This window comes from Ictidomys tridecemlineatus, chromosome 4, assembly GCF_052094955.1.
Source record: "Ictidomys tridecemlineatus isolate mIctTri1 chromosome 4, mIctTri1.hap1, whole genome shotgun sequence".
Taxonomy (NCBI): Eukaryota; Metazoa; Chordata; class Mammalia; order Rodentia; family Sciuridae; genus Ictidomys; species Ictidomys tridecemlineatus.
In genome coordinates this window covers 52,934,254-52,957,249 of record NC_135480.1, presented here as the reverse complement: position 1 = coordinate 52,957,249, position 22,996 = coordinate 52,934,254, and the positions used below count along the sequence as shown (strand labels likewise).

The window sequence follows — 22,996 nt, the reverse complement described above, 5'->3', positions numbered from 1 at the left end:
TTCATTTGTATTTACTCAACATGATAGGCCTGAAAGTTAGGACTAATACTATTATACTGATTCAACAAATTTTTAATATATCTAAAACAAAAATAAAATTACATGCCCCATGTCACAGAACCAGGAAATAATAGATCTAAAAACAGTACCCATGGGCTGGGATTGTGGCTCAATGGTAGAGAGCTCGCCTAGCACATGCAAGGCACTGGGTTGAATCCGCAGCACCACATAAAAATAAATAAATAAATAAATAAAGGTATTGTGTCCAACTACAATTAAAAAAATACTTTCAAAAAAAAGTGCCCAAAGCTTTCAGCTATCTAGCATTTGTTAAGCAGAGCAGGGGTCAGAAGACACTGGCAGTGCCTGACTCCACCACTAATCAGCCACCTGCTACTGGGCAAGACACCTGACCTCCCGGTTTCCACCTATATGTCCTATCAACTAAGCAACTAACAGGGCAGGGATGGGCATCAAGAAACATGCTGTACCTCAAAGTACCCTCCTTAAGTCACTGATCTCAGCAGCTCCTCATCAAAAACAAGCAAAAACCACTGGTAGTATTCCCTTAGACGAGGACACTGAGGCTCAACGAGGACATTTTCCTATGCTTGCTACGCTTTCCAAAACAATGTTAACGATGGAATGTTAATATCAAAATCCCTTGCAGAATCCTTCTGGGGAATTGAACCCAGGACCTCACATATGCTAGGTAAGTGCTCGTCTCCTGAGCTATATTCAGCCCTCCTTGTGATTTTGATTAATCTCCAGTATACTGCAAAATCCTCAAATCAATATCTGGATTGACTTGAGTTTAAAATGTAAAGAAATTAAGGAAGGAGAATTGCCATAAAATCCAACAGGAAATGACAGGCTGGCACAGATCCAAAATGGGGGGTACTATTGCTTTAGTGAGACATTCAGAGTTTCAAAGGAGGTGTACCCAATTAACTCACTATAAATACCATCTTAGCCTGGTACACTGGCTCATGCCTATGATCCCAGTAACAACTCAGCAGACTGGGACAGGAGGACTACAGGTTCAAGATCAGCCTCAGCACTTGGCGAGACCATGTCTCAAAGTGAAAAATAAAAAGAGCTGAGGCTGGGCTGGGGTTGTGGCTCAGTGCTGGCATGCTCACCTAGCTCACATGAGGCACTGAGTTTGATCCTCAGCACCACATAAAAAAATGAAATAAAAATTGTGTGTCCACCTATAACTAAAAAATAATTTAAAAAAAAAAAGGGCTGAGGCTACAGCTCAGAGGTAGAAACCCTTGGGTTCAATCCCCAGGACTGCAAAAATAAAAAATAAAATAACCAATACCCAAGTCCAGCTCAGAAACCCCTCATGGGCCCTTAGGTCCCAAATCTACAAAGGAAGACAAAATGTAAGGACAAGTGTAACATCATTAAATCTTCAAATTGTTCCCTCTTCCCATGCCCAACAAGCATCCCTCTGCTCTTCTTCTGATCCAGAAAACACACATTGCACTAGCCCAGTCTCCGTACTGAAAACCAAAAGGTGATCCTACCCATTTCTACAATAAGATTAAAATTCACATTATAAAGTTAGACTAACTATCATTTATTGAGCTCCTACCATGTGTCAGGCATTAAGTAGGGGTCAGGAGTAAATCCTGAGTACTAAAAATGATAAAAGTAATCCAAACTCAAAAAGTCCTCAAAACCAGACACAACGCAGGCCATACTCCCCCCTAGTGGCATGCTGGATTTATAGAGGTTCCTAAGGGCCTTGTCCTGGAAAGTGACATTTGTTAAGAGATCCGTATACACACTGGAGCCAGAAAATGGGAGACGTCCTCCAATCTCCCTAACTCTTTCTCCCCACACCCAACCTTTCTACCAGTTCCAAATAATTCTACTTCCAAAATATATCTATTATCTGTCCATTTTTCTCCACGAATATTGCTACCTGTCTCTCTCCTTATTACTACAAAAAACCTTCTAATGGTCCCAGCTTCCACTCCTACCCTCTCTGAGAATATAGAAAAAAATAAACTCAGTTTCTCCCATACTCTCACTCCACAATTAACACAAAAGAGTTTATGACAGCTATGTAGGAGTTTTCTCCCCATACATCAAGCAAGTTATCAGTTTTGCAGTGGATACCCACTAGATGTCCTCTAGTTCAATTCTGGCACTATCAACCGACAGCATCGGAACCCACAGGTTGAGGGCTCAGTCTCCAAGACTGCCTCCCCCATTTCATATACCCAAATGAAAGACCCAGCTTGTTTTATTTGTACTTCTGACCAACCACCTATAAATCTGAAGTTTTGACAATCCCCTCCTTGGATTTAATTAATTTGCTAAAGTGGCTCACAGAAATCCAGGAAACATATGTTTACTGGTTTCTTATAAAAGATATTTAAAAGGATACATATGAACACCAGATGAAGAGATCAATAGGGCAATGTATGGGGAGACACAGAGCTTCCACACTCTGTAGGCTGCCAACCTTCGGAAACTTCCCGGTGTGTGGCTCTTTCAAAGCTCTCCAATCTAGTCCTTTTGGGTAGCTTCATTACACAGGCACAATTAATTATATCATTGACTTCTGGTGACCAATTTATTAACCTCACCCCCTCTCCCTCCCCAGAGGTTGGAGAGGGAGACTAAAAAGTACCAGCCCTCTAATCACATGGTCGGTTCCTCTGACAACCAGCACCCATCCTGAGGCTATCCAGAAACCCCCAGCTATCAGTCAACTCAATAGCATACAAAAAAAAGACAGTTACCACTTTAGAGTCCAAGGATTTTAGGAGGTATATGCCAGGAAACAGGAGGAAGATCAAATATATATTTCACAATATCACATTCTCACAAATCCTTTCTCCACAGAGTTATCTGAATCACCTTTTTACACAAATCATGTTACTTCCTGCTTAACACCCTTCAGTGGTTTCCCACTAAGGATAAATCTAAGTTCTTACCAAGACCTACAAGGCCTAGCATGATTCTCCTTTTGCCACCTCTCAGATAACTTCCTGCCCTTCCCCCTCAATGCACTAGCCACACAGAATGTCTTTTAGTTCTCTAAAGGAAACAGATTTTTTTTTCCAGGTTTTGCATTGCCTGAGACACTCAACAGTCCCACAATTTTTGCCTGAATAACTCTTACTCTCTTTGTCTCAACTTGACTCTCTCATCTTGACTTCCATGATCCTCCAGTCTAAATGAGGTTCCTTGTATTTATCCTTCAAAGTACTCACCATGATTTTTTTAAGCATCCCAAACCGGTTTATTTTAGAATCCCCCAAAAACAGAAACTCATAAAACCAAAACTGAGACAGATTATGGAGAACTCAGAGCAAATGGCAAGCGGCCTGTTCCCTGGGCTCTGAATGGCATTTGCACTCGGCAGCTATAATTTCTTTGTTAACAAGCAAATCTTCCCATTTCTCTGGGTGGCTTCTTTTTTTTTTTTGCTCTGTGACCTAATTTCAGATTTTTTTTTTATTTTATTTTATTGGTTATTCAAAACATTACAAAGATTGCAGAATCACATCGGTTACACATCCACATTTTTACATAATGCCATAATAGTAACTGTTGTATTCTGCTACCTTTCCTATCCTCTACTATCCCCCCTCCCATCCCCTCCCATCTTCTCTCTCTACCCCATCTACTGTAATTCATTTCTCTCCTTATTTTTTCCCATTCCCCTCACAACCTCTTATATGTAATTTTGTATAACAATGAGGGTCTCCCTTCATTTCCATGCAATTTCCCTTTTCTCTCTCTTTCCCTCCTACCTCATGACTCTATTTAATGTTAATCTTTTCCTCCTGCTCTTCCTCCCTGCTCTGTTTTTGGTAGCTCTCATTATATCAAAGAAGACATTTGGCATTTGTTTTTTAGGGATTGGCTAGCTTCACTTAGCATAATCTGCTCTAATGCCATCCATTTCCCTGCAAATTCCATGATTTTGTCATTTTTTAGTGCTGCGTAGTACTCCATTGTGTATAAATGCCACACTTTTTTTTATCCATTCATCTATTGAGGGGCATGGGGGTTGGTTCCACAGTCTAGCTATTGTGAATTGTGCTGCTATGAATATCGATGTGGCAGTATCCCTGTAGTATGCTCTTTTAAGGTCTTCAGGGAATAGTCCGAGAAGGGCAATAGCTGGGTCAAATGATGGTTCCATTCCCAGCTTTCCCAGGAATCTCCATACTGCTTTCCATATTGGCCACACCAATTGGAAGTCCCACCAGCAATGTACAAGAGTACCCTTTTCCCCACATCCTCGCCAGCACTTGTTGTTGTTTGACTTCATAATGGCTGCCAATCTTACTGGAGTGAGATGGTATCTTAGGGTGGTTTTGATTTGCATTTCTCTGACTGCTAGAGATTCACCAGGATTTGTAATCACGCATTTGTGTAATTATTTGCTTAATGTCAGTCTTCCCCCATGAGTTCCTTGGGTGCAGGAACCTGGATTATTTTGCTAATCACCACAGTCTCTACCATTAGTATAGGGTCCAGCTCACAGTAAACACTCAATAAATTCTGCTGAATGAATGCAAAAATATCATTTCTTCCTGTTCTACCAGAAGGAGAAACTCAGAACAGCTATTTTATGACACTCATTGTAGCTTTTCATAGACTTACAAACTATAATTACATCTCTTTTCCTCATGTGCCTTGCCTGTGGGCTCAACCAGAAATTCCTGTAAAGTCTCCCTGTGGTTTGTTTCCCAGAACTTTCCCTGTAAGGTCACTCTCCTGGGGACACAATCCAGAGTTTTACAGCCTCTCCCACTACTAGAGTGCCCACTCACAGTCCTTCTACCACCACTGTGTTATTGCCAAACCAAGCGGGCTGCAGGAATGACCCAGCTCCCACGATAGCAGGGTTCTCTGGGGTCAGTTCCACTTGGAGACAAAACACTGACACTTACCTCTACTGTACATAGAAAAAAATTGTTCTAGGCTGGCAAAAATCACATTTTTACTAAAAATAACTCATGTTTTATAATTAGAGATGGATATAAAATGAGTTTGAAAAAAAGGGTTCCATTACTGGGCTGGGGATGTGGCTCAAGCGGTAGCGCGCTCGCCTGGCATGCATGCGGACCGGGTTCGATCCTCAGCACCACATACAAAGATGTTGTATCCACCAAAAACTAAAAAAAATAAATAAATATTAAAATTCTCTCCTCTCTCTCTCTCTCTCTCTCTCTCTCTCTCTCTCTCTCTCTCTCTCTCTTTTTCTCTCTCTCTCCCCCTCTCTCTCTCTCTCTCTCCCTTTTAAAAAAAAGGGGGGGTCCATTACTAAAAAAACAAAATGCTGAAAATTACTGTATGGGGGGAAAGTAACAAAGGTCTAAACATCAGCAACTATAGTGTGATTAAGTACAGCCTCTCTTGAACTACATACATCACCTCCAAAATCTAAAATCCTGTTTGGTTTCATTTCCTACCCACACCTCAACTGCTGCCATCCCCCATTATAGGTACAACCATGGCACACCACAGCACATTGCCTGGTGCTCCAAAAACTGCCTGTATCTCCCTCCCTCCACTGTTCATACTGTTACCTTCAGCTGGTGCCTCTCCTCCCCCCACTAACAAAATTGAACTCACTTCCAGGAGAAACACAGTTAGCACCTTCTCTGTAAACTATTTCTTGGTCTCGTGGAGGAATCTGTTTGCCTCTTCTGCTAGCCCAGATGCCTCTATTATAGTGTGTGTAGCACTTTATCACTGCTACTTGCACACCTGTCCCACACACACCAGAGCCTCTCCAGATGTGTGTGTGGATGTTAGTATTTCACTTACTATGGCAGTCAACACGCATGAAATGAATGAATCGTTGAAAAGACTTCCCAGACAGAAACAGCTGTTCTCTCCATAGGACAAGGGAATTTTAGTGGATGGGCTTACATTGTAAAAAGAGAATATGTACATATACACATATATGTTATCATACACAAAATACATCTATTCTATATGATAATCAGAGTCCAGGTTAGATCACTTGAATTTATAGTATTTTCTTGTCTCTTTAAAAACAACTAAAATTTTGAACCTAAAAACACAGGAACAGAGTAAATCTTTTAAAGTCACTCCTTACTTTAGGATAAAAAGAACTGTGGTTTTAATATTGCTAGTTGGAGCCTAAAAGATCTGAATGGTCTAACTTTTGGTTTTGTTTGTTATGAGAAATTGAACCCACGGATGTTTTACCACCGAGCCACATCCCCAGTTCTTTTTATTTTTTATTTTTAGACAGGGTCTCACTAAGTTGCCTTGAACTTATGATCCTCTTGCCTCAGCCTCTGAAGTCACTGGGATTACAGATATGTGCCAACACACCCAACTTAAATTATCTAATTTCAGATGCTCTGGAGATCCCAGAACCCAAGGCCTACCAGATTGGGGTCCAGCAGCATCTCCATTGAGGACCAGATTGTTCTACCCAATTTCACAGGGAACCAGACATGTGTCCCCACCACCACCACCAATCCAATTCTACCTTAGACTCTGGTAACCACTTACAGAAAAGCCCTTAAGGACTTCACATTTTCCATTTTTCTACCTGTGAGTGGCAATGTGCTAAGGAGAACAAGATTTTAAATCTAGTCAGCAGACTAGAGCCCAGTTCTAGCTTACAGCCTTCTGATGTAGTGAGATTCTGAACAATTTCCTATCTCCCTGAGGGCCTCTGCTTTTCCCTTCACAAATCAGATGATTGTACTCTCTTTCAAGGGTTCTTCTAGCTTCAATGTTCTATTGCAGTCACCAGTCCTACTGCCTTCTGAATAAGTTCAAGCAGCAGAAAGACTTCTCACTTTCAGGGAGTATAGAGTCTATATCTAACCCTTTTAGCAAAGACCCTGGTGTGGGGCTCTGGAGTCATCTGCCTGGGATAAGAGAGAAGACCATCACCAATAAAAGGCAATCTTTCCTGAAGGAAAAGGTAGGAGAGTCAGGCTGCCTGCCTACATAAGACTGCAAAGAAATTAAAGGCACCAAACACAGAATGGGGAAACAAGGAAATGGCCTGGGATGTGTGTGGAAGAGGACTGAGGCTCTATGGGATTCTCTCCAGTTATCAGTCTCAAAGTCACCTGTACAGAGCAGGAGAATTGGCAGTATCTATAAGTTCTCTTAAAAGACAATCTGTCTACTGCAAATCAAGCAATCTCTACTAGAGCGTTGAGATCAACAAAATAAATGACTCCCTCCAAGTAGCAATTCCAGTCTCCTTTGCCCAGAAGGAGTTGTATCTGGTAGAACACCAGTGTGCTGACCAATGCTACATAGAACTTGCTGTATAGCCTTCCTAGGAAAACAGAAAAATATCCATTATGCCTGGCATTTTATAATAGGAAATTTTCGCAGGTCCTTAGTCATGCCCTAAACCTCCTGCCAGGCACCTATCCCCACTTCACCCCACGCTCAGGCCCAGAACTACAGAAGTATAGAATTCAACCTAGATTGCCCCATGGCCAATGGTGAAGCAATTAGGAAGGCTGAGCCTACTCTCCTCAAGTCTGCCAGTCTGCCAGTCTGCCAGCCCCAGTTCAACTCTACTAAGTTCACAACCCTCAATATGAAGCTCATGGTTCAGATCCCCAGGACACAGGTGCTCCGAGGCTTGATCCAGTCTCTTGGATTATCTATCACAAGGCTTACAGATGATGTTCGTAAGCTCCTTACCAATGTCCCTTAATAAGTCACAGCAATTTGGGGGATTGAACCCAGGGACACCCTACCACTACACTACACCCTTAACCTTTTTATTTTGATACAGGATCTCACTAAGTTGGTCTCAGCCTCACTGAGTTGCTGAGGCTAGCCTCAAACTTGCGATCATCCTGACTCAACCTTCCAAGTTGCAAGGTTTACAAGCATGTACCATATGCCCAGCCAATTCCAGCATTCTAACACTGTACACATAAACAGTCTTTGAAGCCCAACAAGACTAGACCACAAAGGCAATATCCCAGACCCCCCACTGACAGCACCATTTTGTTCTTTTAAAATGGGCTTTACAAGCTGACCTAGTCTAGAACTGTGAGCTCAACCAAAATCCTAACCTGTTGTGACTGAGCTTCAGGGAGAAGCAGGATATAAAGTGAAGGCAAGGGAAGAGGTAGGAGGAAAAGAGGACTCAGACTGCTTTCCCATGATCTAATCAAGAAATGCCTTGAGCCCAGAAAGAAGTACCATTAGGCATAAGACCTGGGCAATGTTGTAAAGTGTCATCTCCTCTGTGCAATTTCCCTGAATTTCCTGGCTGCACTGGATTCTTATCCCCACCTCAGTGCTCCTGAAACCAGCAGTTTGCCACTCCAGTGTCAACTGCACCTTGCTGCCTCGTGACTTAATACACCAAGGCCTTCCTGACAGCCTGAAGTATTCTACAGAGCAAGAAACTTGTCTTAACTCCAAGTTCTAGTTTAAAAAGTGGATCCTCTTTCCAGAGACCTGCCTCCTTGGTCTCAAACTGAGGAAAACATTCCAATTGGGGTTTGGGAGAAGATTTAAAATTGTCATTCAGTTGCAGAATAGTGTCTACAAAAAGTGAAAAGGACTTGGAGAAGCACTGATCACTGGAAATTATATAATACATACTTTTTTTTTCTTTTGGTGGCAGTAGATCTTATTATGATAGTACTTTTCATTGATAATTTAGATAAGACATGCTTTATCAAATCTGCATATGACAAATTAATTAGGATGGACAATTAATATAGTAGGGATAATCAAGCAAAAGGCTTCCACAAACTGGAAACATAAATTAAATACAACAAGATGAATCCTTTGAAAGAGAAACTAAGAAAACTATCTCATTTACAACAGCCTCAAAAAAAAAAAAAAAATACTTGGGAATCAACGAAAGAGGTGAAAGACCTCTATAATAAAAACTACAGAACACTAAAGAAAGAAATTAAAGAAGACCTTAGAAGATGGAAAGATCTCCCTTGTTCTTAGATAGGCAGAATTAATATTGTCAAAATGACCATACTCCCCAAAAGCACTATACAGATTTAATGTAATTCCAATCAAAATCCAAATGACATTCCTCATAGAAATAGAAAAAGCAATCATGAAATTCATCCGGAAAAATAAGAGACACAGAATAGCCAAAGCAATCCTTAGCAACTGCACTGAAAAGCATTCCAATACCAGACCTTAAACTTTACTACAGAGCAATAGTAACAAAAATGGCACACAGTTATTTTATACTAACAAAGGTGCCAAAAAAAGATAGCCTCTTTTCTACAATATATGTTTTTGGTGCTGGGAAAACTGGAAATCCATATGTAACAAAATGAAATTAAACCCCTATCTCTCACAATGTACAAAATTCAACTCAAAGTGGATCAAGGACCTAGGAATTAGACTAGAGACCCTGTGTCTAATAGAAGAAAAAGTAGGCCCAAATCTTCATCATGTCAGATTAGGCCCCTAATTCCTTAACAAGACTCCTAAAGCACAAGAAATAAAATCAAGAATCAATAAATAGGATAGTTCCAAACTGAAAAGCTTCTTCTCAGCAAAAGAAACAATCAGTGAGGTGAATAGAGAGCCTACAGAATGGGAGCAAATTTTTACTACACGCACTTCAGATAGAACACTAATCTCCAGGAAGTATAAAGAAATCAAAAAAAAAAACTTAATACTAAGAAAACAAATAACCCAATCAATAAATGGGCTAAGGAATTGAATAAGCATTTCTCGAAGAAGATATACAATCCATCAACAAATATATGAAAAATGTTCAACATCTCTAGCAATTAGAGAAATGCAAATCAAAACTTCTCTAAGATATCATCTCACTCAAGTCAGAATGGCAGTTATTAGGAGTATAAGCAACAGCACGTGTTAGCGAGGATGTGGGAAAAAAGGCACACTCTTACACTGCCAGTGGGACTGCAAATTGGAGAGCCAATCTGGAAAGTAATATGGAGATTCCTTAGAAAACTTGGAATGGAACCACCTTGACCCAGCTATCCCACTCCTCAGTTTATACCCAAAGGACTTAAAAACAGCATACTATAGTGACGAAGCCACATCAATGTTTATAGCAGCACAATTCACAATACTAAATTGTGGAACCAACCTAGAGATCCTTCAATAGATGAATGGATAAAGAAACTGTGATATATATACACATTAGAATACTCAGCCTTAAAAGAAAATAAAATCACAGCATTTGCAGGTAACTGGATGGAATTGGAGAATATCATGCTAAGTAAAGTAAGCCAATCCCCAAAAAACAAATGCCAGATGTTTTCTCTGATAAGTGGATGCTGATCCATAATGAGGGTGGGGGGAGCATGGGAGGAATGAAGGAACTTTGGGTACAGCAAAGGGGAGGGAGGAAAAGGGAGGGGACGTGGAGGTAGGAAAGATGGTGGAATAAGATGGACATCATTACCCCAGGTATATGTATGAAGACATGAATGCTGTGACTCTACTTTGTATACAACCAGAGAAATAAAAAGTTGTGCTCCATTTGTGTACTATGAACTGAAATGCATTCTGCTGTCATGTGTAACAAATTATAACAAATTAATTAATTTAGAAATCATTTATGTATTTACTGTGGTGCTACAGATCAAACCCAGGGTTCTCAGCATGCTAAGCACTGTTCTACCAGTGAGTTGCAATCCTAGCCCACATGATATAATTTTTCTTTTATTTTATTTTGGTGGTGCCAGGGATCAAACCCAGAGCCACATTCATGCTAGGCAAGCACTCTACCACAGAGCCACATCCCTGACCCCCAAGGTGAATTTTTTTTTTTAAGAGAGAGACAAAGAGAAATTTTTTAATATTTATTTTTTAGTTTTCGGTGGACACAACATCTTTATTTCATTTTTATGTGGTGCTGAGGATCAAACCCAGCGCCTCACACATGACAGGTGAGCACGCTACTGCTTAAGCCACATCCCCAGGCCCTCAAGGTGAATTTTTTAATGGGCAAATAATAATTATTTGCTTAAGATTAGAGGAAAAACTGTATGACAACAGAACAAAGATGGTATAAGTGAAAAAGACCTGAGGAAATGTTCAATATGAGTCAACTAGGGAGTCAATGTGATATTGAATTTAAATGGCTGAAATACAGAGCCCAGATAAAATGAGGTCCTTGTTCTAGGTAGAACAAAATGTTTCTAGGAGACTCACACTAAACTTACAGATCCAGGGGTAAATGGAGTCTTGAATAACATTTCAGGCAAGTAGACTAAAAGAAAAAAAGTGGAAATCCAAGAGCGTGGAGTCCCTTAAACTGAGCAATAACATAGCATGTCTAGTTCTTAAGGCCGTTAAGTCTTCCTACAGAACAGAAAGATAAAAAACCACAACTTTTGTCCCTACGTAGTCATCTCTGGGGAAACTTGCGACTAAGCAATATGAAGGACACCCACAGAGGCCAGGCACAACGGCACATACCTGTTAATCCCAGCAGGTAAATTGCAGGTTCAAGGCCAGCCAAGTGAGATCCTATCTCAAAAAATAAAAATGGGAAAAAGAGTCTTGGGGATGTAGCTCAGTGGTACAGCAATTTGCCTAGCATATGTGAGGCCATGAGTTCAATCTCCAATGTGAAAAAAAAAAAAATGCTCACAAAAAAAAGGGACAGCTGAGCTCTATCCCTCCTGCTAACATCAAAACCTCCCAACTGGGACTCTGACCTTTAAAGTTTTAGCACAAACACTAAGCAGCTCAGGAATCCAAACAATTTGTACCCACCATTTCCCCCAACTACAGTTTACTATGATCAGAATTACCAAGTTTTATTTTTAACTGTCAAAGTTGAATGAGTTTGTAGGGATCTTTAGATAGCCTTCTATACTAAGCTGTCACCCAACATCCATTTAGGAGCAGGGATGTGAATTTGAATGCTGTGTCTGAAACATTAGATGGTAGGAATGCAGCCCTCCAGCTTCTTCAGGCACTGCTAGGATATGAACAAACCAGCCTATAACAGGAAACTCCGATGCTCTTCTACTGATTTAGGAAGAGAAAAAAGCAGTAGTCCCTCAAAAGCCAGCTCTATCTTTGACATGAAAGATGGCTCAGGTTTACAGATAAATATTATATATGTAATTTTTCTTTCTTTTTTTGTGGTGCTAGAATCGAACCCAAGGCCTCTCACATGATAGGCAAGCATTCTACTGCTGAGTTATTTCCCCATCCTGAGTGTTACACTAAATGAATTTTAAAATCCTATGGAAGATGCCATTAAAAAAAAAAAATCCCACTTTCCCCCAAGATTAGAAGCATAAAAGTTTCTAATCTATGCAATGATTAGCTCCTTTTTTAACAATGCAGGAACTGGGTATAGATCTAGTTTGCCTTTTGTGTAAAAAGAGGTGCTTATAAATGCTTGTTCACTTAAGAGATCAACACAGAGAAACTTAAACAATAGAGGAAAAACCTGAGACTCCAAGATGCAAGGAAGGGAAAATGGGTAAGATGATGAGAGGAAAGCCAGAGGAGTGTAGAGGAAGAAGAGAGGGTAATTTAAGATCCTGAAGGATAGAAACAGAAGGAAGCTTGTTTGGAAGTCTGAGAATAGCAAATTTGGGAGGATTCCTGAGCATTCATTACTCCCAGGGATATCAAAGAACATAGTTCAGAACCACTTAGTGTTTTGAAGAAAAGAAATAATTCAGAAAATCCTTTATTCCCTCAACATATGGGGTTCCTAGAAAAGAACACAGGGTCAAGGACTATTGTCCCCAGCACAGCAAAGTGGCAAAAGACTTCCCTCACCCAAGGCTGTGGGACTCCACAGGCAGACAGAGTGACACTGGCTTGCCTCAACCAGAGCAGAGGAGGAAATCAACCCAAAGTGTTGAAAGACTAGCCACTCATCAACAATGAAGATAACATCCCCCCATCAGTAATGCATGACACACCTCTTCTAAGGAACAGGCCACAGGAGCTGAGAAGGGCAAACATTCTCAGGGAAAATTCAGCAAAGTAAGGCTTAACTCTGTATACTAACAAGAATCAATTACCAGGTTACTACTGCTTGAATGAAATCATCTGTTCCCTTTCAGATTTCTGGGGTTCTCCAAACACAGCAGAAGTACAGCCACTGGCAATACAGAGGGTCAGAGACCAAGGGAGAAATGTAAGTACTGTCAGAAGCAAAGATGGAGACTTGTGGTTGGGATTTGGAGGTTCAAAGGGGGTTCTGTTTTGTTGTCATTTTAATAAACAAGACTATCTCATCATGTTTCCAAATAGTGAACCACCTATTTTTCAAACCTATTTCTGTTTTACCCAGGATGGCTGAGAAGAGAGATAGCTCAACTACTCCTGACCTCACCTGCTGCTCTGAGAGGCAGGAGAGAATAGATCTTTAAGATAACAACTCAAAAGCCAACAAATTTCCTCTACCACCCATGTAATCCATTTCCCCCTTTAAGTCTCAAATGCACCAGACTAAGAGTGAAGAAGGGGAGACTTGATGGGTTACAGCAATGTTATCTGGAGGAGAGAAGGAGGGAAAGTGAGAAACGGGTCCCCAATGGCTATGTACTTGGGATAGATATCAAGGACAAGGTCATTCAGACTAAACTAAGGGCACTATGAATGTATCCCCTTGAGAAGCTTTAAGAAGGGAACTGCTCCTACCATCATAGCTGGGCCAGAAACTAAAGCAAGGAAAAGGCCAGACACTGACAACTAGGAGAAGCACACAGAACCTCACTTGAGCCCAATGGCTTTTACCTCCTCACCTAGAAGTATACAGAAACAGCCACATACCTTCAACAACACAATTCAGCAGTTATAGCTGTACATTAGACATCTAGGAGCCCAGATCCCAGGCAAAGCACAGACGTATTCCCCAGGACATGGCACTTCTCTGGTTTGTCTTCAAGGGATCCAGTGCGGCTGCCTCTGTGAGGTAGCTGAGGGTCAGAACACAGAGAGGCACCCTCCTCAAAATGCTTTCAAGAACACCGAAGGTATCTATTTTTCCTTCTTCACCCACAACCCTTCTTCCTCTCTTGCTGTATGGCACCATGGCACAGAAATAAAGGTGGAGGCTCAAGAGGTCTTTTAATAGACAACAAGAACTTGGAGGGTAACTGGCTATAGAGGTGAGGAAGATTCCAAAACAACTCCGAGATTCTGCTTGGACCACTGTGTGCCAGTCACAGACAAAACAATATACCAAAGTACTCTGCAATAGTCGTGTCTGCATTTAACCAAGAGGGGAAGTTGCTGCATCACAGGAAGTTATTTAGACAGACAAGAGTGGAGGACATCAGGATGGAAAAACATTGTGGGAGAAAAAAATGAAGGAAGGAGACAGGGGAAGGGAGAAGAGGGAGGGAGGAAGTGAAGTGGGGGGAGGGACTGAGGGAGGGAGGGAAGGAGAAAGAGAAAGAGAGAATGCACATTTATATTTTAAGGGGAGGTGGGAAGAGGAAGCAGATAGAAAAGCCAAGCCTTAACTGCAGATATTGGATCCTTGGCTGCTGATTATCACTGGCCATACCTACAGCAGTAAGCTGTGTCAACCTCTGCAATTAGTTTCTATGGTCAGCACATAGTGAAAACCATATGGAATCAAATTACTCTTGAAATTTCCTTAGAATGGCACCAATGGGTCCAGCCACTGTTTCTCAGGAAACTCAACTCAATATTTTTCGTATACATAAATTTTGTGCACTTAAGATCTCAGAACGAGAATTGTGGGCTGTGGCTCAGTGGTAGAGTGCTCGCCTGGCACCTGTAAGGCACTGGGTTCAATCTTCAGCACCACATAAAAATAAAATAAAGGTATTGTCACAAATGGTGTGAAAATACTTTGTGTACAGTGATTTGAAAAACTGTGCTCTATATGTGTAATATGAAATGAAATATATTCTGCCATCATATATAATAAATTAAAATAAATAAATAATTTTTAAAAACAAAGGTAGGGCTGGGGATGTGGCTCAAGTGATAGTGCGCTCGCCTGGCATGCGTGCGGTGCTGGGTTCAATCCTCAGCACCACATACAAATAAAGATGTTGTATCCACAGGAAAACTAAAAACTAAATATTAAAAAATTCTCTTCTCTCTCTCTCTCTCTCTCTCTCTCTCTCTCTCTCTCTCCCTCCCTCCCTCCCTACCTCCCTCCCTCCCTCAAAAACAAAATTAAAAAAAAAAAACAAAACAAGGTATTGTGTCCACTTACAACTAAAAAAAATACATATTAGGAAAAAAAAAAAATCTCCGAACAAAAAGAACCCAAGGATTCCATCTTCCTGATCTGGGTTCTCAAAAGAGTTCTTAGGAGCAGAATCACTGATGGGCTCTGAACACTTCTGAGTAAGTTTTGTTTGGCTTGGAGAGACAAGGAGTCAGTGTCAATTGGATGGATTTTCTTCTGACCCCACACTCTTTCCTCCAGGCTATTCGTGTCTTAAAACTTCCCTAGTAGAGGGAAGGTCTACAGTGGAGTTTTTGCTCTACTACTAAAGTTAAGAATAGTCCCTTACCCTTTCTTGGCTCCAATCTCTCCACCTATAGAATGAAGCTAGATTGCATAAGCTCTAAGAGTCCAGATAACTGTGAGATACTGAATGAAAGCTTTGAAAAGTGTAAACCACTTCTCAAACACATATCACTATTGGAACTCTCACAGGTCAGAAATTAATATCCTGTGTTTAGGTCCTCCTATTCCACTTTGAAATATTCTCCAGGATTCACATCCTTCCTCTGTATTCCTATTGCCAACCTCCCATCCCCTTAAGCAGGTTCTCCTACTACCAGTTTTAATCCTCTCTGAAATCACCCTGCTTCTACAAGAGAGATTTCCACAAAATTCCACTTCCACTGCATCACTTCTCATCTCCTAAGCACCAAGGCAGAACTTATAGAATTCAAACTTCTGGCTTTGCTCTGCCAGACCAACAACTTCAAGACCGTGTATCACAAGTGACCTGGAGTGCCAAATTCTATTTACTTGCTGAACATATTCCACCCCTCCTTTGCCTATAAAGTTGATTAAACTCACAGAGACCAGAAAAAAAAGCCTGCCTATTCCAAGGAAGTATTCCTGGGATTTTAATACATAGTTTTCTCATTTCTGAACTATAATTGTGGTTAGAAACCAACATAAGATCTTTGATATTCTCTAATTGTCTAATTTATATTCCCAATAGAGTATAAATTTCCTCAGATCAGAAAACATATTTGTATCACAATGCTGGTTAAGCTGAAAATTTCAGTTTCAAGTGCTTGTTGACTGCCTGATGGCTAGAGAAAGCAAGATCTTCATTTTCTCTCCAGCCTTTGACAATTCTGGGAGTGCAAGAGGGAAGAGGGAAGGGGTGGAATCAATACCCTCCCAACCCCAAAGTACTTTCTCATCCTTTCCTCACTGATTTCACCCACTCTAGTTAGAGTGGAAATGGACCCCTTCGCAGGCTCATATCAACCTCTGCAGATGAGTTTGGGATCGCTTGCAGCAGCGAGCAGACTTTAGTGCCACTTTTTTTTTTTCAATGCAAGAGAACAAACACAAGGCCTTGTTCATGCATGCTAGGTAAGTGCTCTACAACTGAGCTACATCTCAGCACTTTAGCTCCATCCTTAATGTTCTAATCAGCCTGTGTGATGGCAATGGCTGCTTACAATGCCTGATGGTGATGGGAAGAGAAAGACTGAGAGAAAGAAGAGCCAAGACTAGTAGTAATTTTAAGATCTACGCCCTTGAAGTAGTTTGCTTCAAATTAAGCCCCATCTGTTCCTGAGCCCTAAAGAGGCAGGGCACATGTGAGAAGAGCTATATATCCTGCCAGGGAACAGACACCTCCACAGGTCAAGCCAGCAAGGACTAGCAGGTGCAAAGAAACTTCTCAACATTGAGGCAGCCAACAAATTTGGAGGTGGGACTCTGGCTGGCCAGTCCACTCAGACCCAGTGCCTCTACCCCATAATGCCCTAAACCAGGACCTGCCTGATAGGCAAGAAGCCAGGTATACTGTAGGTATAGATGGGAAGGGCAGGTGTGGGGCCAGGCCTATTCCCCAGGAGGGCATTTTGGGCCATCGTGCCCCAGGTATTCAGCATTGCAGGCACAACCAAGAATGCCCAAACCCACCTCCTGGGTATTTCTGGCTTCCAGCCACTCTGGAACACAACTCTGTAAAAATCCCCAGCTTTCCTGCTCTCCACACCCAGCCTTCTCCATCCTCTCTCCAGATTTACTACTCTTTCCTGTTCAATAGAAGGGCTCAGCCCTGACCTCTACTTCTAACCACCCTCACACACCCTTGGGTTGGGCACCCAACCTCAGGCTCATATTCTATCCAACATATTCATGTTTTAATGCTCTCTTGGGCCCCTTTTTATTTTAAGGGAGCTGATGCTGCTGCCGTCTGAAAGATTTTAAGGCAGGTAAAGATGGCACCTGCCTTCAAAGGAAGGTTTGAACTTACAGAAAACTATTCACAGCTCCAAGAAGTCAGGCTAGGGAGACCCCAGATATACAGCAGCCAGGAGACAGAGCCTTGCACATGAGCTCTTCATTGATAAAAGGCATTTGCTATACTCATCTCCAATGCCAAAGGAAGATCACAGGGAACTGGGCACCAATTTTTCTCCTCACCCTCCTTTCTCCTACAGTGGCAAGAAGACAGAGATTGCAAAAATGGCAAAAGTTTTTAAAAGAAACAATACCATACCACACCCCATGAAAAGCTAGCTCCTAGTTCCAGAACTATAAAAAAAAGCAGTTTCACCTTCAAACTCCTGGTCACCTTCAGAAGCCAGTCTCCGTTGAACTGCTCTAGCATTCTGCATCACAGAGGCATGAAGAAACTGCACCTTACACAGCCCCTGAGGCAGCCAGTCGGGCAGAAAGGAATGCAGACAGCTTCCCAGAAGTGCCCGGCTAAGAAGGAAACCAAGTGCTTACCCACAGTTTCCTGGGCCCAGAAGGGGAGGCACTGGGCTTTCAGAACAAGGACTCTGGCAGCTGGGAAACTGTGAAAACCCCAAAAAAGAAAATACTGTGGTAGGAAGTCACCAGGAGAATAAGCCTGAGGTGGTACTCCACAGCTTCAAGTGAGCAGTGCCCACACCTGAATGTAAGCAAGGATCTTAGAGAAATGCTAAGCTATCAGTCATGGAGAAGCCTAAGCAACTTGGGGATTGGGGTGACCGATCCTCCTAGTATAACCTGCTTTCCATGCAACAAGCTTAATTTTTTAACATATCATCAGGGAAGAGAGTGGAACCAGAGAGGAAGCCCAACATCTGACAGGAAAGCAAAGCTGGAGAACAGATGGACTTTGCTGGCTCCAGGTCTCCCTGCTCTAGTCTCTCTGTCATGCTTCAAAGTCATAAAGTGTTTTCCAGCCCTCTGTCAGCTGTGGCTTCCCAACAAGCCCCACCACAGTTCCCAAAAGCCTGTAAGCAGGCAAGGCTAACACAGAGATCTTCCTTGCAGACACACTTTCTCCAGAATTTGTCACCCAAAGTATGGCCTTGTGAGGCTCTGTTCTAGGACAGGTAGAGGGGACAGAGCAGAACACAGAAAGGAAGTCACTAGAAATGCTTTTCTCTTATATACAGAGAGTCTTCATTAAGGCATTAAAAGAAAATAATATTAAAATAAGTTTAATTTAAAAATTATTTAAATCATAGACTGTTTTCTTTCCAAGAAAAAAAGTAACTCCCACCACAGAGTCCATAAAACCCAGACAACGCTTTCTCTTTCTCACTTCATCCAACATTGAGTTTGCAAACCTTAATCAGCTTGTTAGCACCAACACAAAATGTACACACATGCTATTCAAGGGGGCTGAGGCAGGAGAATCACAAGTTCAAGGTCAACCCAGCAACGAACCGAAACTTTGTCTCAAAATAAAATTTTTAACAAGGGCTGGGGATGTAGCTTAATGGTAGAGTGCTTGCCTAGCATGTGAAGGCCCTGGGTTCAATTCCCAGTACAAAAGGGGGGGGGGAGTGCACAGACACAAACATGTCTGTCTATTCCTCAAAGCTTTGTTCCCACAGCCAAGGTTGCAAGACCCCTTCCAAGTTCAGGTCCCAGTGGGAACAGCAGGAGGCAGAAAGTTAGACAAGGCTTTTCCCAGGCAGAAGCCTTGGCTGCAGATAAGATTGGAAGTGGTGACAGACACCCTCATATGCAGGAAGGAGGCTAAGCACCTGAAATCTCCCCTTCCTCCACTGCACCAGTAAACCAGCTGATGTCATGTCTCTGGTAGCCACATGTCTGTCTCCCAGGCCCTGGGATTTTGCCTATTCTCACCTCGAATTGCACAATTGGGGTCTGCAGCTGGTTTCTTCAGTTCTTTACAGGCCTGTAGTGCCAATGCATTGAAAGTGAAAGTTTGCTACTTATAAGAATCATGAGTATCATCCTGCCCTGTGGCCTCAGATTCTATTCCCAAACCCAACCCAAAATGTGCGCTGCTTTTTCCAGAGACAAGACCAAAGATAAACTCAAAAGGAACATCCCTGGGCATCACAGAAAGAACAAAGATAAAATCGGCTGGCTATACTTCTCTGGAACAATATGACACACACTAACCCCCAGGCATGAACATCTGAATAAACTTTCCCACCCTCACAGTAAATGTTCAGTCACCTGGAACCTAGGACAATTTGGAATTGCATTCAAAAAGCCATTCCATTTTCCTGAATTGTTCATTCCGCAAGGAGATGCTTCAGATTGCATATGGGGCACTGGGTCATCTTTAATTTGCATAAACTAGCAGCATATGTATCTTAAGGACAAGACCAAAGATAATCTCAAAAGGAACATCCCTGGGCAACACAGAAAGAACAAAGATAAAATCAGCTATGGCTATACTTCTCTGGAACAATATGACACACACTATTTATACACAGCTCCAGACCAGAAGATTTCCACTTAAGACCTGCTGCAGCAAAATAAGAATCTAATATTTCCTAGTCAAAAATAAGAGGGGATAATTCTATTAACTCCACTAAACAACATGTTTAAAGAATTGATCTTTCCATAATTAGCTTAATTAGCTTATGTTTTCAGAGCAGAGGAAATCTTGTCAATCTTTAAGCTAGAGTACTAACTGAAATGACACATAGTTGAGAATAAAAGAAAAAAAAGAAAAAGAGCTCTAGGAAGTCAAGCATGACACACTGGAACCTCTACCTTAGTGGCAGGTGCAGACAAAAAGACCAAGCTTTCCTGAACTGGCTCTGGGGGCAGCCTTTTCTTCCTCTATATAAGAGGAACAGAGTTAGCCCTTCCATGGCAACATCACCAGTATAGGCCAGAAGGTAAGCAGACTGCTGTAATGGAACATTCCTCGATCCATCAATCACTTTTATAAAATGAAGACTTTTTTTCAAAAAAAAAAACATTAGACATGATATGTGAATGCCCAGATAAGCCCGTCCCTTAAGAACATGGCTGAAATGTGGTTTATATATAATAAAGATACAAAATAACATCTCTGCAAATGTAAGCAATAAAATAAAAGAGAAATAAAATTAAATAATGCTTATATACCTCAAATTGCAGCCCTGGAAGGAAGACAGGTTAATTAAAAGATGGATATTTGGTGGGATTTGATAAGATATTCTAAGGGCAACACTGAGGGCACTGATTCTTATGAGGTTTTATCTCATAATCAAAGAGGAATGAGTTAAGAAGATTGTTTATTAGATATAACTAAGCAAAACAGGTAGTAAAGAAAAAGAAGGATAAAAAATTAAAGAGGATGTGGGCTGGGGATGTGGCTCAAGCGGTAGCGCACTCGCCTGGCATGCGTGCGGCCCGGGTTCGATCCTCAGCACCACATACCAACAAAGATGTTGTGTCTGCCGAGAACTAAAAAATAAATATTAAAAAAAAATTAAAGAGAATGTGAATAGTATCTAAAAAACAACCATCTGAATTACCCATGCCTGGTGAGAGATGCAGAGGCCAGCAGGTACATGAGGACCCAGAACAGAAGTGGAAGGGAGGACATATTCAGCATTAGAGTCAGTTATCACTTGAGTCATCAGCTTAAAACAACTTGGTTTAAGACCAAATGGGATGGGGATGAGCACCAAATGCCAGACACAGGCTCACACTCTTATCAATCAAGCCCAAAATCAAAGCATCATTTCAACCAGATGTTGTTGGCATTCACAAAAAACACATCTACAGAGCCTACAGGCAACACTCACTGTCTGTTCTCTTGGGGCTAGTCGGATGGCAGTGCCAATCTTTATGAAGAAAACAAAGTATTCCAAGATTCTATGTCAGGTAGTCCTAACAGTCTCAATAAAGCAGAAAGCTCCCTCATTGGTGATGCAGAGTCAGGATAGAGTGAGGACCAAAAAATATAGGATGAGCCCTATGGTGAATGTCACTGGGACTTAGATTTTTTTTTTAAGTGACTGTAAAACAGCAGATAGCAGAGAAGGCCTACTTGGAAGGAGAGTCAACTAAATAACTCTCCCCAGAACTACTCTACCAAGTTCCCTAATTTTCTCTAGCAAGTTTCAGCAGCCTGACACAGCAGTAGTAAGCACACATCCTCAACATTAACCTCTCAGAGACAGGTATCTCTGTGTACCCATTTAGGAAAGTTTCTGCTGATTTTTATCCTAAAAAGAACCACAGGGTAGCAAAAACACTTAAGAGACTTCCTTGTCCAACTCATTTGCAATGGAGGAAGCCAAAGCAAATCTTTAAGTGGAAAGAAAGTATACACTTGGTAAGATCTGATTAAACCCCAGACTAATTTCAGAAGGGAACAGGAATAATGAAAAAGTGTAGCTCTGCCTATCTGAGTAGCATATGTTGGGGAAAAAAAAGTTATGGTTTATATAGGCAGAAGTTAAACCATTTTGTTTCTATTTCAAAGACCCCTAGGTGTTTTTAAAAAGCATCTCTCAGGGTTTTTGTTTTGTTTTTTGATCTACTTTTATTTCCTAGTTCTTGAAGATAGGATCCTCCAAATAGTCTCTCTTTCCTTGCTGGAACCAAATCATACCTTCTCCAGGGCATAAGAATTGGAACAAAGCCACACACAGAAGGAATGATCAAGAAATGTAGAAGCGGGGCTGGGGATGTGGCTCAAGCGGTAGCGTGCTCGCCTAGCATGCGTGCGGCCCGAGTTCGATCCTCAGTCGTACCACATACCAACAAAGATGTTGTGTTTGCCGAGAACCTAGAAAAAATAAATAAATGTTAAAATTCTCTCTTTAAAAAAAAAAAAAAAAAAAAAAAAAAAAAAGAAATGTAGAAGCTGGACATGTTAGCAAACATTTAAGGTATCTGGAAGCTACAACTTCCAAGGCCCAATCTCCACATGATGGGGAAATCAAAGCCAGGTGAAGATCTGGGCTTGGTTTCAAATATTCCTGGGTTTGTGAAGGAGGTGGGAGGTGGGCGGTGGGAGGTGGGAAGAAGAATTCTAGAATTGAACCCACGAAGGACAAGCCTCCCACATCCCAAGTGACAGCAAGTACGCTGGACCCAGAGAAAATCCAGGGGTGGGCAAAGCAGTTATCTAAAGTGAGCCTCTTCAAAGAATTTCCGTCATTCTATCACATTTTATATTTTTCTTTATGTAAATTTTTTAAAATTTATTCTAATAAGTTATACATGACAGTAGAATACACTTATGCACTTTCATATACATAAATAGAGTATAATTTCTCATTTTTTCTGATGGACATGTTGTATAGTTATGTTTGTCATGCAGTCATATATGTACATATAGTAATAATGCCTGATTCATTCTACTATGCTTCCTACTCCCAGACCCTAGCCCTCCCTTCATTCCCCTCTATCTAACCTAAAGTAACTCTATTCTTCCCTAGCCACATTCTATTATTGCAAATTAGTATCTGCATATCAGAGAAAACATTTGGTCTTTTGTTTTTTGGGAAAGGCTTATTTCACTTAGCATGATATTCTCCAGCTCTGACCATTTACTGGCAAATGCCAAAATTTCATTCTTCTTTAAGGCTAAGTAATATTTCATCA

At 41.3% G+C, this 22,996-nt stretch overlaps 1 protein-coding gene across 7 annotated transcripts in view; it reads right to left on the bottom strand.

The window, feature by feature from the left end:
* Positions 1-22,996, bottom strand: part of Dennd2b (DENN domain containing 2B) — a 152,004-nt gene that overhangs the window by 100,141 nt on the left and 28,867 nt on the right. Inside the window, exon 1 of one of the 7 annotated variants that reach the window (XM_040284793.2) lies at positions 17,742-17,799. The exons of 3 other annotated variants lie outside the window; for them this stretch is intronic. The gene's annotated coding sequence lies outside the window, so the exon portion shown is untranslated. Of the gene's footprint in view, positions 1-13,767; positions 13,907-17,741; positions 17,800-22,996 lie in introns of those variants that run through there. 3 more of the 7 variants (XM_040284792.2, XM_040284791.2, XM_040284786.2) reach the window with 3 other exon arrangements.